Genomic DNA, 18,490 nt, shown 5'->3' with positions numbered 1-18,490 from the left:
GATCCAAGAACGAAAATAATTTGAAGAAGACATATTTTTTATGAATCAAATTCGTGTGTAAATAGAGTAAGAGGGAGGATGAAGATATGAAGTGAATGAAGAGGAAGAGGAGTGCTTGTATTTATAGTTTAAATCCTGCCGACATACCGAGGAAATTCCGACGGAATTCCGACGGACAAAACTAGTTTGTCGGAATTTCCTCGGAATTTTGTAAAATCCCCCAACGGCTCTCCAACGGCTATAATATTTCCTCGGAATTCATCGGTTTTTTCCGAGGAACACAGTTTTCCTCGGAATTTCCTCGGAATATTCCGACGGACTGTAGTTTCCTCGGAATTTCGTCGGTATATTCCGAGGAAATTCCAAGGAAACCCAATTTTGTGTTTCCTCGGAATTTCCTCGGAAATTCCTCGGTATATTCCGAGGATTTCATTTTCCGTCGGAATGTCCGTCAGAATATCGCTGTTTTCTTGTAGTGTGGGTTTGAATAATAACACTTCGAGTTTGGTTCAAATTTTTATTGCATCCTAATACCCATAAAATAACCATATATCTTTTGGATTCGGGTTATATCAGTTCAGTTCGGATACATCCGAAGTAAAAAATAAAATTTTAAAATAAAACAGAAATTAAGAAAAACACTAAACTTAATAGAAACTAGATTCTGACCGGCCCTTTGAAAGGGCGGATATACTTTTTGTTTTCATTCTTTTCTTAGAAATTTAATTTTTATATATATTTTTTTTGTCATCATATTTATGTTATTCTTTGTAACCATATTTGTGTATAAATTTTAATCAAAAAATATTTTATAAAATAATAGCAACTAAGAAGTTGACCCGACATACTCTATGTTCCTTATAATCATATGTCTGTATGCCCATTCTTTTTGTAATCATATTTGCTTATTTTAGATCTTCACCCGCATGTATAATGTTACTTTATAATTTATATATTTTTCTGTAAATATGTAACATTTTTTGGTCACAAAAATGTAACATTTTTTATATGTTAAAAAAAAAAGTTTATATGTTTGTGTATAATATTTTTAAAAATTATTAGTATTAAAACAGTCCTAATATATTAAAATATTCTTAAAATGATTAAGTATCTAAATTAGTCCATTTAATCTTTCAGAGTATATATATCAAATATAACTGACAATAAAATAAATCAACCTATTTAATATATATCAACCTGTTTGTATCTATCTAAACTTATTAAAACTTTTGAATTAATTTTACTTATAAAAGGTGTAGGTGTTAGGAATAGAATCGAGGTTAGGTTATAGGGTGAAAAAATTGATGTCAATTATATTGTTGTCAAACATGTTTAATATGATTACTTACATTGATTGTTGTATTAAACCGTAGACTTTGACTCAAGTAGATCCGAAAATTAGGGGAATCAAATGGAAGTTATAAATAAAACTGGATATGGATATATTAAGAGAATAATAACTAACCAATAAATAAATAAAATATATGTTGGACACAACCTTTTATCAATTGGACATGTTCCTAATTTAATATTATTGATTAATCCAACACACTGATAAAATAACAATAAAATGTTAATTAAGCATGAAAACAAACATCGTTTGTAAACAACACTAGCTTTTGATCCGCGCTTTAAAAGTGCGGAATTATTTTTGTTAATAATTTTTTTTTTAATATATACTATTAAAGCAAAATCTTTTTTAGGATTATGCCCCTCGCTTTTCCAATTAGTTACAAAATTTTCCATTAACTTTTTCAGTGATTTTTTCAATAATAAACATGATTTTGTCGATCAAAACAATAAACTAGATTTGTAAGGGTAGTGGACTTGAGCCTATTAAGGTAAAATAAGATATATGTTTGCTTTGCTTTCTGGTTGAATTGGTTTTTGCGACCCAACTTGATCATTTGTGCATGTGATTTTAAAATCAAGTAATAGTGCGTCTCATTTTAATTATTTTCAGCAAATCAAAATATTTGAAAATATAAAATATCGACATTATAATTTTTTTCATAATATAAACATTACAGATTATATTTTTAATAAAAACTATAACATTTTTTCTGAATATAGTAACTTTATGTTATTAAAATTATTTGTTATTCTTTTCTACATTATTTATACCTTAAATAAATAGATATGTAAATAAAATAATTTTCTAAATATTTCTCCCATTTTATTATATTGGTGATTCAAAATATGAAGATTTTTTTATTTTACCTCAATTATTTGAAATGATTTAAAACATAAATGTAACCAGAACCAAAAAATTTGAAATTTTTATATATTCATACCACACAAAATATCAAAATATTCAATCACTTTAACCAAAACTCAACTTCATATATAACAAAAAATGTTCATATATTTCTAAACCAAAAACCACATCCAAACTGAAATCGAAAACCAATAAAAGCAAATTAGAGTCGAACAAAAACCGAAAACGTTTATAGCAAAATAAATTAGTTAACAAACAGTTATATCAATAAATTTGTCAACAAATTAGTTAACAAACAGTTATATCAATGTAATTGAAATTTTATATAAGTTCATTTAATTTTATGTATATTATAGAGTTATTTTTAAAGATGCTAAAACTGATAAACCCTCCCAATTTAATGTTTTCCTTTCATGATCTTTTCTATTTATCTTTCAAATAAGTTTAGACACATTTAATTTTAAGTTTTTTAGGATCCTCTGTTTACACCACCGGTAACTACATTTACCTGTTTAGACCAATTAAATTATTTTTAAAAATTGAATATATATTCAAAATTAACTTTACAATTTAAAAAAATATCTGAAGTGTATTTTGTAAGAATATGTTATTTATTTATTTATTAAATGAAACAAAACTGAAATATTATATATGTAATTTAAATTATTGTATTATATAACTCAATATTTTAATTAATCTGAAATATTTAAATACTAATTACAAATTATTTTATTTATTTATTTTGAAAAGAAAATTATACAGTTTTTTATGATTAAAATAAATTATAGATTGTATTAGCGTTGTGCATTTAGATAAGCGGTAATTACATTGACATGTTTAGATCCGTTAAACTTATTTAAAAAAATTGGATATTAATTCTAAAAGTAACTTTACGATTTAAAATATATGGGAAGTGTAATTTTTCTAAATCTGGATATTCACCTTAGTTATGGAATCAGTAGAGTATATTCTATATAATTTTATTTTCAAAAAGTAGTATATGGATATAATTATTAGGTTGTAAAGTACTCTTAACATTCTTAACAAACGAACCCTTAAATATTGATGTATAATATATTCATCATAAAGATGTTTATAATGTTATAAAAATTTAATTTATATTATCATTATACTAAAATTATATCAAAATTGAAGCATAGCCAAATTATATTATCAATATACATAGTAAATAGACAGTACATACCTTATAATAGTTAGTAAAATTTGTAATATTATAATCAAACAAGTAATAAAAAGGGAATACGAACCTCAGTTAAACCATCTACGTAGGATAGAAAAATCGTCCAACGGAAAATCTGCATTCGGACACGTCAGCACTGTTTGGGTAACGCTGAGCTTCCCTTTTTTTTATGAGCTCTTTCTGATTGTTTATTGGGTATATTCATTAAAACAGAAGATATTTTACTAAACTCGTGTGTTGGCCCAAATAAGCGTCTTAGTCGTCTGATCTCCCTCTTCAGTGTTATATAGGGTTCCTGGCGACTCTCCATGGAACTGTTAACAATTGAAGCGAAAAGTACTCCACAAATCACTATTCGACTTCCCTTCTCCAACCCTATATATGCCGACCACCACCAACAAAACTTAAAGCAACAATGGCTTTCTCTCATAGATCTTTATTCTCTTCCCGAAGCTTCAGAGATATCTCAAGCGTCGGCATCACCAAACTTCAGAGGATTATGATTCAGACCATTGTATGTTTTCTTGGATCTTTGTTTATAATATTTGTTGTTTTGACTACTGTAAATAAAAATGGAACACTGAGGAATCACAATAAGTTTCTCCAAAAAGCGTCGAGAATGAGTGGTTGAGGATCTTTTAGCAAAGCTTAGTGCTGCCACGTTTATATTGAAATTTTGTGATGTGGGGATGGTGTCTTGGTTATGTTCTGTTTCAGGTTCTTCTGACGAAACTCAAAATATTTCTCATTGTTTGAGAATACACCAAATTCTGCTCAGCTCTAGCAACTATGTTTCCCTTGTTGGTTCGACATCTATCTTATTAAAGTAGATCTATCTTATTAGAGTAGAAGTACCTAAAGGTTTTGTTTGGCACTTTGATAGTAGTAAAAAAAATTATACTCTTTTTAAAACAAAAACATGGATAGCTTAATAAGATATATTTATTATTTTATGCTTAAATCTTTTAGTTTACACTAAATGGGCTTTTAATTCTCTTATATCTTTGACCCGTTTTTGTGTTGGTCCACCAATGATAATCAAATAATGCTCTTTGACATACATACAAAACGTTTTATTCCGTATCAAACCAAATCATAGAAGCCAAAACTGAAATATTTCTTAACAGTAATATTTTTTAACAGTATCATTCTATGCACCCCCGTTACACAATACAGTGAAAAAATACATAGTTTAAACATATAAACAAAAGTAGTCAAACTAGAACCGTTAACTTTTCGATTTTTAAAGTTTGTATATATTGTAAAATATGCACTCGCGCAATCGCGTGGGTCAAGATCTAGTTATATTTATATTGCAAGTCAAGTTTATAATTTTGCTTTCAATTGCATGGAGTATCTCGAATTTGTCTCTTCTCATCATATAGATATGTGATTGCACATCCAATTTATACCTCTTAGTTAAGGGTCACAAAACCTGAGGGATTGTGTCAGGAAAAAGAGTGGTAGAAAAAGATGACGAGGTAAGAAAGAGAGATAGTTCAATGGAAAAGTTGATGTGGTGGCAAAGTCAGTAGTGGTTTTTCACCTACGTAGCTTTTTTGGCCAAATTGTTATACACAACAAATGTAAGATTCTGATAATACTCATCTACTAAATTTTTCATGGGGAAAAGTGCCAGTGTATGCTCTTCATTACTCTTGAGTCCTGACAATGATTTCGCTGGGAAAGATCATGTAACCCTCAAATTAATATACTTTTCCGAGTCACAGGCTTGAGATTCAGTTTCCATTACCAATAATGGTTTGAAGCAACTTATTATAAGTATTCACATCTGATGCATTTTCTTCATTTCGTGCAGACTATTACGTCAGATGAAATGAGAGAACCAACCGCTTACATGTGAGAACTGATACATAGAGAAATGTCTCACCAATCGTTTCTGGACGCTCTCCTCCTGCATATTTAAACCTTGATGAGTAGCTTCATTCCTCAGCTCCTGAAAATATATACGTATTGGGGTATATTACTATCACATCATCTTCCCAAGAATGTATTTGTCTTTGTTCAAGAAATGTTCTTGGTAATCAGTGTTTTATTTTATGTTCTTCAGAATGATGTCTTGACATGCTGTTGCATATACTAGAATTGACTACAAAACAACGTGATTATGTTAAGAGCTATAAAAATCGTAATATAACATTACTTTTCTTATATGAAATGTTTTTCCATATTTAGAGTGAAAGCTGTAAGCAGAAGTTGTGAAATGTGTTTTAGATGACATGCATTTAGATGACTATTAAAGACACTCATAATAATCTATATTATAATAGATCACTTTTTGCTCACTTATAAGGCTGTCCACCTCAGCATTATGTGGGTCCCACTTATAATCTAAACATTACGATAAGCGGAATTTGTATCGTCAACTTAACTAATATTTATTAACCCTCTTTCTCTCACTGCTGTTGATCATCCCCTCTCTGTCCTCGATCCGCTTCTCTCATGGGGCCATAGACGCACACTGCGACACTGGTCTGTGGTCTCAACTTCACCCGCCTCCGTCTCCATGGACGGATCGAAGGAAACGTCAATGAGCTCTGTGCTCAACTCGAGAAATCTAGGCCGATAAAAGTTGAATCTGGAAATTCCAACAAGAAGAAGAGAAGATCTGATTACGATTCGCCCCATGCTGCTCCTGTACGAAGAAGGTACATTGATATGAACGATGATACTGACGGAGGAGAAGACCGGATTGGGGTGTTCAGGAGAAAGCTATCTGATGATTTTGATAGAATCGTTGGAGAGATGACAACCAAAGCCAATAAGAAATCAATTAAATCTGGTTTACTACTAACATCTAATTTTTGAACTTTTTGTTTATTCAGATTTATAGCTCCATGAGATTTTCTACGAACATAGAAAGTGAACAGAAACACAAGATTTGGGATCAGTGGAGAATCTTCAGATCTTTGTAAGCTATTATTGAATGGTGGGGTTTCTGTGTATATTGTAATGACCAAATAAATCTTTTACGTAATATAAAAGTCAACTATTCCTAGGATCAGTGTTGTTTTCTGCCGAGTAGTAAACCTGAAGATAACTATTCCTACTCATTTTTTCATGTATTTCATAGCTGAAGCGAGAGAAGAGATGAGCAGCTGATTATAAAAAGGTTATTACTTGCAGGAAAGATGTGCTGCAGTGGACACTGTTTCTCTTGTGGCTCGAATACTGCATATCAAAGGCTCATCTTCAATCCATGCTTATGTCAAGAAATGGCTCTTTGGTTGAAGACTTCTTTGGTCAACTGGTATGTGATGCTTTCAGTTTTGATTCCTTATAAGCTATTGCCTTATGTAGCTGTAAGACCCGATCCCGACCGACTAGGCCGCGGTCGATGCCTTACGTCGCTCGGTCTATACACTGACCGAACCTCTAAAATTTTTGCCCTTTATTTAAAAATATCGCCCATAGGCGAGGGCTAACTCAGATCTTAGCTCAAGACTACCTTAGTCATTCCCTAGCTTAGATCATTTCAACTTATGCACAGCGGAATAACATCTATCATCCATTGGACTAAATCCAATCTAACACTTGTCTGGTCAGATCACCTCAGCTACTGGTCAGTAAACACAACTGCCAGCTAGCTCCAAGGTCGATCCTGAACCTAGACCAAGTCATACAATCAGAGGTTCCGTTTCCCTAAGCCATTCTATCTAGATCTATGCAACATTGACAGATCATACCTTTGCCACATTCCCAGAGCTTGTTAGCTCATTGTCCCAGCTGACTTAGCTGTCTTAGCTAGCTCACCCAGCTAGTTGAGCTGAACCACTTCACTTGAGGTTTGCTGCTCCGTTCCATCTGATCGAGCTGCGAGGTAGCTTTGCCCAGCTCCCCGTCCACTCGTCCAACTCCCTTATACCTGCATAAACTCTTCCCTTGGGTACTTAGTCATTCAGCCAACCCTCCCCACAGACTAAGTAACCTTTGGGAAGACTTCAATAGTAACTGATATGCATCTGGCCCTTCTTAGCCCATGCATCATCCAATACCCGTACGCTTTGTAGAATATAATACCAAGTCCTCTCATGGACTAACCAGATCAAGTCTTCACAAAGACTAACAATGCCCATCAGATCCTAAGTCAATCAACCAACCACCCCACATGACTCAGAACTGATGAGTCTTCATACTTCCAAATCAGTCATGGAACCATGTCCCACTGAACCTGATTAGTGTTGCTCTTACCACCGGTGCATCCTTTGATCAATCAGATCAGACACCTTGATCCAACCTCCAAGGATCAGGTCGTCCATCCTTGCCCATGATCAGATCACACACGGCCTGCCTTGAATAATAACACCCAAGCTTAGTACTTTGGTCCACGCCACCAAGTACTTAGATGTACTCTTCTTCCTGGCTCTCAGCCAATGCATTGCCCATACCTTACCAACATCAAGGTTGATAACCAGCAATTCCTTATGATCAATATCATAAGTGACAATATGTTCCAGCACACAAACATATGATCAGATATCCTAACACAAGGATCTGACCCCAATATGCCCTCAGGTGCAATTTCGACCCCAAGCAAAACTTCTCCAAAAATCAATTAAAATTCATGACAATTCATGATAGATCATAACTAAGAGAATGGTCCAATCGGATTTCCCAGAACCGGCCTCCAGCCCATAGATCTCGGCCAGGATCAGCCAAACCGGCCCAAGTGACCATCTCTAAATCAATCCCTAAAAACTCATTAGGATTCATGATAATTCATGATAAATCTTAACTAAGAGAATGGTCAAGTCAGAATTCCAAGAACCGATCTCTATCCTATGGATCTCGACCTAGAACAGCCCCACCAGCCACCTTGACCATCTCGAAATCAATCAGATAAAAATCCCCAAATACCATGATAATTCATGATAATTCATGATAATTCACCACTAAGAGGATTCCAAAGTCAGATCGCCATAAATCCATCAGGAAGTAGGAGATCCGGACTTAGCTGCCAAACCAAGGCCATCGAGGGTTCTTCTGAACCGGCCAAGCCATGGTTCAGTGCTACTATGTCTAATCATCAATCTCAATCATAAGAAGAAGGGATAATATGATTAATAATCATAAAACAGAGTAAGGTGTAACTGCAGGACCAGATCTGCCCATAGTGTACCAGACTATGTCCAATGGTCTGCAGTCCCCACCAGTTACCTCATCAGGGGCGTCCATGCTCCTCCTAGCACGCCTTCATCAAATCCTTATCACATACTCCCAGTATTGATAAGATCTAACCATGATTTGTGCCCATCACTCCTTCCATGGAACTTCCATGAAACCAGTTTCTATACTGCATCCATCTTCAAGGCTGTTCATGCCTTTGAGAGTGGAGTCAAGCCTTCCCCCTTCTCTCCTAACCAATTGCGTGTGTTCCCAAGACACAGAGGAAGCCTTAGACATGATCATCCATGATCAATCACCATCCAAAGGTCGTGCATCACTTCCCTCTTTGTTTCCCATGAAACTGCTTTCCACACCAATCTCCCTTTAAGGCTGCATTGGCCCTTGGGAATGGATTCCAGCCAACTCCCTCTTTTCCTCACCATTTTCGTGTGTCCACAGGCTCCAGATAAGGCTTTGGGTGTTGTTAACAATGATCAAAACCGTTCAGAGGGTCGTTCTCAACTTCCCCCTTGATCTGCCCCAAAACTGTCTCTTTATGGCATTCACACCACCATGGGTCTTGGATTGGAAATCCGACCAACTCTCTGTATTTTTCTCTGGATTCTTTGTGTTTCAGGGTATAGAAGGAAGCCCTGGCGTGCCGGCAAAGGCACGGACTTGCCTTCCTTATATAGGAGAAGGGGTGGTTACTTCTTAACCATTGCATCCCTTCGGTATCATTTCTGGCCATTGATTTAATCAATGGTACAGATTGCACCCTTTCGCCTATGGCAGTTACCACACGCCCTGGAACTGCCAAACCACTCCTGGACATGTCCAAAACTATCCCACACGGGCTGCCCATGCCCCTGGCTCAATCCCAAGAGCCCACTAGCCCATCGGCACACACGGGTCACCCACATGGCCCGGCCACTGTCCAGACCCGGCCCAACTGCCCAACACCTGAACACTCAATCCAGCTGAGTTGAGCTGATCCCCAGCTAATCCAGCTGAGTGAGCTAGACCATCCAGCTCAGGGAGCTGACCTATACTTCAGTGAGCTACACCGAGCTGCACTACACTTCACCTAGCTGGTCGAGCTTGCTTACTGCATCGCCCAGCTGTTATACACTGTGTCCAGCTTGCTTCCTTTATCTTCTTCAATCCTTCTAAGTCCCTTGGTCAATTTCCAGACCTAGACTTAGTTTTCCTATGATCCATTCTGATCACTCACTTCATCGAGCTTCACCTGGATCTTGTCCAGCTACCAGCTCGCTTGTCCAGCTCCTTTGAGCTTGTCTCCTTCTTGGATTAGCTATGCCTTAACTTCCTGATGCCCTTATGATACGCCCTAAAATAGGGAAGGATCACTCGACCGGACTAAAGGGATATGAACTCGCCAAAAGGGAGAACTGATGGATTGAACGGTGACACAATGGGTTGCGGATGGCCCAATGATACTACCAGACTTCAGTTGGTGCTTGATATGACTCACAAGTCCACCAAAAGAAGGATTTCTAAACGTTGCCTGATATGACGCACAGGTCCAACGAATTAGAGGCTGTTTACTCGGAGATAACCTCACCAAGAAACAAAGAAGTGTTCTACAAAGAACAAAGAGATAAACTCAAATAAAAGGGGAAAAAGCTTCCCTTATTTCGTGGCTCTTAGGCCCTATATATAGGATTACAAGTTGTAGAAATCCAAAGAAGAATGTGCTAAAAACAAGACATGGAAACTAGAAATGAAGACTTTGACTAAAGACCGAAATTAATGATTTTTGTTGAATTCTTTTTCCCATGCACGACCAAGACTTCCTTGCTGACTCCCTCTTGGCATTCTTGATGAGAATGGGCTTGAAATGGACTGAGGAAAGGTCTGGTCGAATTTGGTGTAAAACCGACCCAAATTGAATTTGTTATGAATTTTTCTTTGGGCTGAAAAATGCTCATTTCGCCCAGCAACTAAACCAGCTCCATCTTCAGTGTCTCTTAGCTCATTCAGCTCCAAGCTAGTATCACTTAGCTCACTCATCTCATCTAGCTCATCTACTATCACTTCAGCTGGTTTCAGCTCAAGCATACTCTCTTCAGCTGGTTCCAGCTCGTCCTCAGTCTCATCAGCTGGTTTTAGATCAGTATCCTCACCATTAATCCATCCTGGTTTGTCTTTTGTTGAAGAATCATCTGGCTCAGCCATGGTCGCATCATCCTGGCCCGGGTCTATGATCCGAGGCGCATCATTCCCTCCCTCTTGAAAAGGATTTGACCTCAAATCCATTTTACCTGTATCAAAAGGAAATGAATCAGACAAAAAGAATTTAAAAATCATGTAAAATTTAGTGAAGGAAAATTTTGGAAAGAAACTTCCTTGGAGTTTTGAAGTTGGTTTCCTCGAGTACATGCATCTCCAAGTCTTAAACTGATAAGCACGATCTCTGCTTCTGTTCCTGACACCTCTTGGAGACTGATCATGTTTATCCTGGACACTCAAAACAAACATTAAAATACCAGGATCATATGTACAAGACAAGTACTTGTTCGGATCATAAACCAAAGTTTCTTTCCCTAGAACATGTAGCACACGTTTCAGATCATCATGAAGCCTATCAAAGTAAGTCTTGTACACCAGAATGGTGTCAGGGCACGTGATAGCACAGTTCCTAAAGAACAAATTCAAATCATGCGCAAGTTTCTCAGATTTAGAACACAAAAGATTAAGTTCAAATTGAGAATTTCTTATCCAAGGCTCAGCATGTTTATCAAAGAAGGTGTTGTAAATCAGAATGTTTTCGAGGCATGAACTACCATAGAACATTTCCAAAACGTGCCTAACTTGATCAGATTCAGAACACAAAAGTTTTAGTTCAAGATCAGATTCAGAATAAGAATGGACAGGTTTCAAAACAGAATCACCACAAAAATCTGTTTCAGCTTTATGTGAATTCTGTTCCAGCAATGCGCTAACCATAAAATCTTCCAAAGCATATGAGGATGCAAACAAAATTCCAGTGATCAGTTCATGTCCATAAGATCTCAGACTAAAGCTATTTTCTTTGAAGACAAATGAATCAAACGATTTTCTAGAGCAGAAAACTAGTTGTTGCAAATCAAGCTCAGATGACTTTTCAAGATGATCAAGACCAGAAAGTTTTATGTCATTGGAACTGACTTTATCAAACAGATCAGGCAGAAGATTAATCAAATCAAGTTTCTCACAGTGCTCTTGAATGTATGTGGTCAAAGGCGTAGGAGTTGTGCCGGGATCAAAGCAAAGTTGGTTCTCCATGATGATGGATGTTATGCTTGGTGCTTCCGCTTCAAAGGTTGGACCAGGTTCGCCTTCCTCATCAAATATGGGACCTAGATCATCGTCCATGGGTCTCCTGGTGCCAAGAAGCAGTCCTTGATGTGAGTAGTCGAATGGTTCTTCCTTAAAATCCTGTGAAAATAGAACAAGACTACTCGGATGCTCCGGTTCAAAACAGGTTAGTCCATTAGTCTCTTCATCATCAAACATAAAATCAGATTTTGGAGATGGAAGATCACATTCATCCTCACAAATGATCAAACTTTCAATCATCTCTTCATCATACTCATCAAAAATTGGTAAAGAATCTGAAAAATCTTTTTGATCTTCAAGGTTGTTTTCAGATTTACCTTTGGGTTTTTCATTGATGAATAAGGAAGGCTTAGCTACAGATGCACGTGTGGTTGTGCTCTTCTTTTGGATCTTGCTGACGTCCTTGAGGGCTTTCACCACACCCTCCACAAGGTTGTCACAAAACTCCCAGACTTCAAACTGACTGAAAAGCCTTCTTTGATCAGCTTCAAACATCTTAACCTGAAAGTTCTCAACACAAAAGGTAAACAGATAAAAATAATACTCACACTCTCAAGTGTTTGATCTCACCCACACAAGTGTTTCTCTCAGATTTTATGGTCACTCAAGAGTCTCCTCTCAAAGTTCTAAGAGAACAAATCAAATAACCCAATGGATTTCTCCAAGCAAGCAAGAGATGAACACAAGATAGAAAGATAAAGAGAATTGTTTTGAAATCCGTATTAACCACTCCAAGGCTGGATTTCTCCTCAGCCAGCAGGATTTCTCTTCCACCACCTAGCCAAATAAATCAAACTTTTTTTTTTCTTTTCTCTTTTTTTTTGATAGATCTTTTTTTTTTTTTTTTTTTTTCTTTTCTCTTTTTTTTTTTATAGAAGAATGGCGATAGGTAAGGTAGTGGCCCAGATTTGAGATAGAAAGATGAAGAAGAAGTGTTTAGAAATGAAAGATGAGAAAGATGGATAGATAGTACCGGTTGAGTGGCTCTGATACCACTTGATACGCCCTAAAATAGGGAAGGATCACTCGACCGGACTAAAGGGATATGAACTCGCCAAAAGGGAGAACTGATGGATTGAACGGTGACACAATGGGTTGCGGATGGCCCAATGATACTACCAGACTTCAGTTGGTGCTTGATATGACTCACAAGTCCACCAAAAGAAGGATTTCTAAACGTTGCCTGATATGACGCACAGGTCCAACGAATTAGAGGCTGTTTACTCGGAGATAACCTCACCAAGAAACAAAGAAGTGTTCTACAAAGAACAAAGAGATAAACTCAAATAAAAGGGGAAAAAGCTTCCCTTATTTCGTGGCTCTTAGGCCCTATATATAGGATTACAAGTTGTAGAAATCCAAAGAAGAATGTGCTAAAAACAAGACATGGAAACTAGAAATGAAGACTTTGACTAAAGACCGAAATTAATGATTTTTGTTGAATTCTTTTTCCCATGCACGACCAAGACTTCCTTGCTGACTCCCTCTTGGCATTCTTGATGAGAATGGGCTTGAAATGGACTGAGGAAAGGTCTGGTCGAATTTGGTGTAAAACCGACCCAAATTGAATTTGTTATGAATTTTTCTTTGGGCTGAAAAATGCTCATTTCGCCCAGCAACTAAACCAGCTCCATCTTCAGTGTCTCTTAGCTCATTCAGCTCCAAGCTAGTATCACTTAGCTCACTCATCTCATCTAGCTCATCTACTATCACTTCAGCTGGTTTCAGCTCAAGCATACTCTCTTCAGCTGGTTCCAGCTCGTCCTCAGTCTCATCAGCTGGTTTTAGATCAGTATCCTCACCATTAATCCATCCTGGTTTGTCTTTTGTTGAAGAATCATCTGGCTCAGCCATGGTCGCATCATCCTGGCCCGGGTCTATGATCCGAGGCGCATCACCTTAACCTTACCTTCAGGCCATGATATACTTGTCTTTAGGTCATATGACCTGACTGGTGCGTTTCCTCACACCGCAGTCCGTCCGGACGATCCTATCCAAGATCGGGGACATGACAGTAGCTGTGCTATTGACAAAATTGCATACAGTCTGCTTATAGATAGACCTCTGTAGCATCCAATAGTCTTTTGCCTCTTTAAAAATAATGGATTCTGAAGGATGATCATAAGTAGTTTCATTGCATTCCTTTGTTATAGATTTCTTAAATATATATTAGTCAAGAACTGTTTATATACGGTATGAGTGTCAAATATATTTGAAAGAGTTGCATTAAGTGGATTGATTCATCAGGTTGGTTCCGTACCTGATCTGACAGAGCACTTACACATGACAACTGCGATGATCCTGCGGCATGTTAATGGGTAAATTGCCAATCTACTTAAGAGAGTTATTAGATGTCTGTGACAAAAAAAAAATGTTATTAGATGGATTCAATCTCTATCCTCCCTTTTGTGCCTTTTATTCTTATTCTTACTGGCCTCTGGATTTAAAAAAAAACTGTTATATAACTTTTTAACTCAATCGGTATGTTAAAGTCAAGCCTTGGTTTTGTATGATATATGTTCTCATTGGAGTATGTCGACCGGATTGCTAACTCTAAATGGGAAGTCAAGGAGCTTGGAGTGGAGCATAATGGGTTTGTTACTTCCTTCTGTTACTCCATTTGCTCTTCCAAATTTGTACCTGCAACTTTAATTAAATAGTGAAATACTCAACTATATTTGATGTTCATAGTCTTACAAAAGTATTATTTTAGAGTTCTCGTGTAGTATAAAGTTATCATTGGAGCCTACTTATTATCTGAGTTAAGATTTAGATATTCAGCACACGGTATTGATGCTCTTAAAACAGATTCTGATCATTCATGGCTTCACTGCCATCTTATATGTACTAAACTATTTGAACAAACATGTATGTTGATTTGATCCTTGGGGAATTCAAACACTACAAACACAAGGCTTGCTCACGGAGGCATTCCACAGGAGGTAAATGTCTCTCTGACCTCATCATTAATTCTAGGAGTTGATTACATTTTCTTCTCAAACTCTTAACTCTTTTTCGTATATAGGTTCAAAACCTCCTGCTGGAATATGGAATTGAAATATTCGCGGAGACGCTGGTGGAAGGTCTATCTAGGATAAAAATATGCACCGATGAAGGACGAGCTCTCATGTCTTTAGATATTCAGGTACATTTCCTCTTTGTTTGCTTTTTTATCCAGTGTAGTTTCTTCTACACGACATCAAGAATGGACACGAAAGAATGAAAGTATCAGTTAACATTGACAGACATTCTGATATAGAAAATATTAAATACACAGCGCATCTAGAAAGGTGGTCATGATAGGACAAACCTTTATTCTTTGCTGATGAGATAAAAGTAAAACACAAACAATTGATAAATTGCATGACATGTCATTTAAACATGCGTCTGCGTTATAGCTATATTGTGCATAGGAATGATTTTGGTTGACAATATCTATCGTTTTGTAGGTTCTAATAAACGGGCTACAACACTTTCTTCAACAAATGTGAAACCCGATTCGTAATGAGTGATATTTAATAAATAAATTATTAAATTATTTTGTAGTTGATAACTCTAATTTTTACTTTTAATCAGTTTTTATTTTTCAAATAATATGAATGATATTGAAGAATGAAACTAAAATGGTTTTACTTAGAATGTATTTTTTTTTCTTTGAACCATCTTATACTAAGCTAAATGTTTTCTTCAAGCTTTAGAATCCCTTGGTTAACTCAATCACCTCAACATTTAGCATCACTATTGCTTCAACAAACTTACATTCATTGGTGTTCATAGTCATTTTTTTGGACAAGTGATTTAGATAGTACCTAAATACATATGACAAAATTAGTACATAAAAATTATTGAATGAGCACAAATTAAATGATAAAACGATTAAATTACTACAAACATTAAATCATTATCCTTTTATCTAAACCCTAACCTCTTTCTTCCTCACTTTCATTCTACGCTAAACCATTTCTTCTTTATTCACAAACCTCTAGAACGTTTACCTTCGCTCCGGTCTAAATAATGGTGTCCACAAACGCGCTCTCTTCCGCCTCCGTCCTCTGCTCCTCACGACAGGTGAAGGTTTTTTTTTTTAGATCAGCCATTTATGTTCTCATACTTTATTTGTGATTTGAATTTTTATTTCATTCTATATCACTGCCCTTTTCTATTCAGCTTCTTTATTTTATGTGGTTTTTTGGGTTTATGTAAAAATTGTTTCTTTCTCAATTCATCTTCTCTTTACCCCATTGATTGGTAAAAAATGGTTACTTTCTATGGGGAAAGAGAAAAAACTTGATAGAAGATGAATCTGGTTGTAATGGGCATTGATTCATTCATTTTCTTGTGGGTGTGCAGGAAAAGCTGAGTGGTGGAAACCAACAGAAAGGTCAAAGAGTAAGCTACAGGAAAGCAAGTAGAGGTTTTAGTGGTAGAGCAAGTATAAAGGAGATCTCTTTCGATCAGAGCTCAAGACCTTCTCTTCAAGCTGGTATTGATAAGTTTGCTGATGATGTTGGTCTCACTCTTGGCCCTAGAGGTATTCGTTACAATCTCAATGTCCGTTGTACCAAGTTGTGTCTCTCTTTTGTCTTAACCTTGTGGTCTTTTACAAGAGAGAAATGTTGTGTTGGATAAATTTGGAAGCCTCAAGGTTGTGAATGATGGAGTAAACATCGTACACATTTTTGGCCGATCTATTTCAGACTTTTTTGGCCCTTTTTAACAAAATGCAGCAAAAACTATAAAAATCAATAATTTTGTAACTATATAATTTCTAGAGTTATAATTTTTTTGTAGAAACAGTTTATTGCAAGTCTATATTTTTGAAATTAATTTTGGGTAGAATAAAAAAATAATTAAATTTTTTGTTCGTATAAATTGTTAAATTCGAATTTTATATATTTTTCTTACTATTTGATTTAAATACTAACAACTACCTAAGTAAAGATTAACCAATACTATAAACCTCAGCAGCTTTTGAACATGAAAGCGCTAATAACGCTAATGGTCGATCAAATCATTACAAAAATAAGATATGAAAATATCAACACATATGACTTCGCCGGTCATTCTTTGATCAACCTAATCAAGCTATGTGACTTCCAATGTTCCATTCATCACTATTATAGAAAACACAAAAAAGAAAATTAAAAAGACAAAATCACCGTATACAAAACTACACGACGCATCAATAATGTATCCGGCTCCGCGCAAGCGCGGGTGCTATGCCTCTAGTATTTAAAGAGTAATATACACTGAAACAGTTTTAGTGCCAGAATTCTTGAAAACGCATGTAGTGAATATTATAGCCCTTTCTCACGTACGTCTTCATGCTTTTGAGAAGTGATTACATTATATGCATTAGCATATCAAATAAGTGATTAATCTATTAGAAACTAGAACTAATCTTTAATTGTTTTTATTGTTTCACAATCTATTTTAGTATCCTGTGTAGACAATTATGAAGTTATTTTATTATTCATTAGATATACCAAACAAGAAATATTCAATGCAATTACTTTTGAGTACATCTGTATTAGATGTCCGATTCAAAAAATTTAAACTGTATTTATCATAATTCAGGTGAAAATATTATCCAAATAAAATAGACATCAATATATATATATATATCAGTTTATGCTACATGTTATCTAGAAGTGCAATATAGTTGATTATGTTATCAGTCATCTTTACGAATGTAAAACTCTATTTTGTTTACCAAGACACGTGCTTGGTTCCAGTTTTTTTTATTACTTAAAAAAAATAAAATTGATCATATTAGTACATTTTCAATCTATATAATTTTATAACATCAGTTTTTTCCATTAAAATATGAATTTAGCACAAGCTAATAATATAGTTCACAAAGGACAAAAGGTTAAAAATATATAAAGAAAATTCATAAATGCAATACAAAATTAATATTTTATTTTTTCACACCACGTAAAAAACCACAAGGATAAAAGGCAAAAAAACTGAATTTTATAAAATAAAAAAATAATTGAGAAATGAGAAACTATATTTTTGCCATGCACCTCCTCTATTTGTTTTTACAAAATGATCCTTTAACTTTTTACTTAAACAATTATAACCGAAAATATTTTTTTAGTGAAATATATTATTTATTTACATAATAGATTGTATAGAAATATTTAGTGTAAATAATATTATAATTTTATAAAATACTAAAATAAATTGGGCTGGTTTTCAACTTTCACAAATAAAAAATATTATTTGTAAACTTAGAAAAAAATATATCAAGAATATACTTTTTTAGGAGAGAAAATAGAAAAATACATCGGAGATAATTTCATCTCTATTATGAAATTTTTCTATTTTAGAGAAAAAAAATAGAGGAATACATTGAAGATGGTCTAAGACATGGCCGACGTAAATGATCGACGTTGAGATTTCAGCTTTTCTGATTCTTACTATTCTAATGTTTCAATATAATTTGAATATTCCCTTTGTTTTATAATATAATGGTTTAAAAGTATTTTTGTTTCACTATATAAATTATTTTTATATTTCAATGTAACTTTATATTTATTGGATATTGTGTGGCCAATTAAATTATGTAAATTACTGTGTAATTGATTAAATTTATA

At 35.0% G+C, this 18,490-nt stretch overlaps 2 long non-coding RNA genes across 2 annotated transcripts; both read left to right on the top strand.

Moving 5' to 3' along the window:
• Positions 1-2,938: 2,938 nt before the first annotated feature.
• LOC111204036 lies at positions 2,939-5,610 on the top strand. The gene is made up of 2 exons (XR_002656459.2): positions 2,939-3,933; positions 5,239-5,610. It is a non-coding gene; the product is annotated as an uncharacterized LOC111204036 (long non-coding RNA).
• Positions 5,611-5,811: 201 nt separating this feature from the next.
• LOC125583978 lies at positions 5,812-16,514 on the top strand. The gene is made up of 2 exons (XR_007320991.1): positions 5,812-6,690; positions 14,136-16,514. It is a non-coding gene; the product is annotated as an uncharacterized LOC125583978 (long non-coding RNA).
• Positions 16,515-18,490: the final 1,976 nt, after the last annotated feature.

The sequence above is a fragment of the Brassica napus genome, chromosome C3, assembly GCF_020379485.1.
Source record: "Brassica napus cultivar Da-Ae chromosome C3, Da-Ae, whole genome shotgun sequence".
Taxonomy (NCBI): domain Eukaryota; kingdom Viridiplantae; phylum Streptophyta; class Magnoliopsida; order Brassicales; family Brassicaceae; genus Brassica; species Brassica napus.
This window is presented reverse-complemented; position numbering and strand designations above follow the sequence as displayed.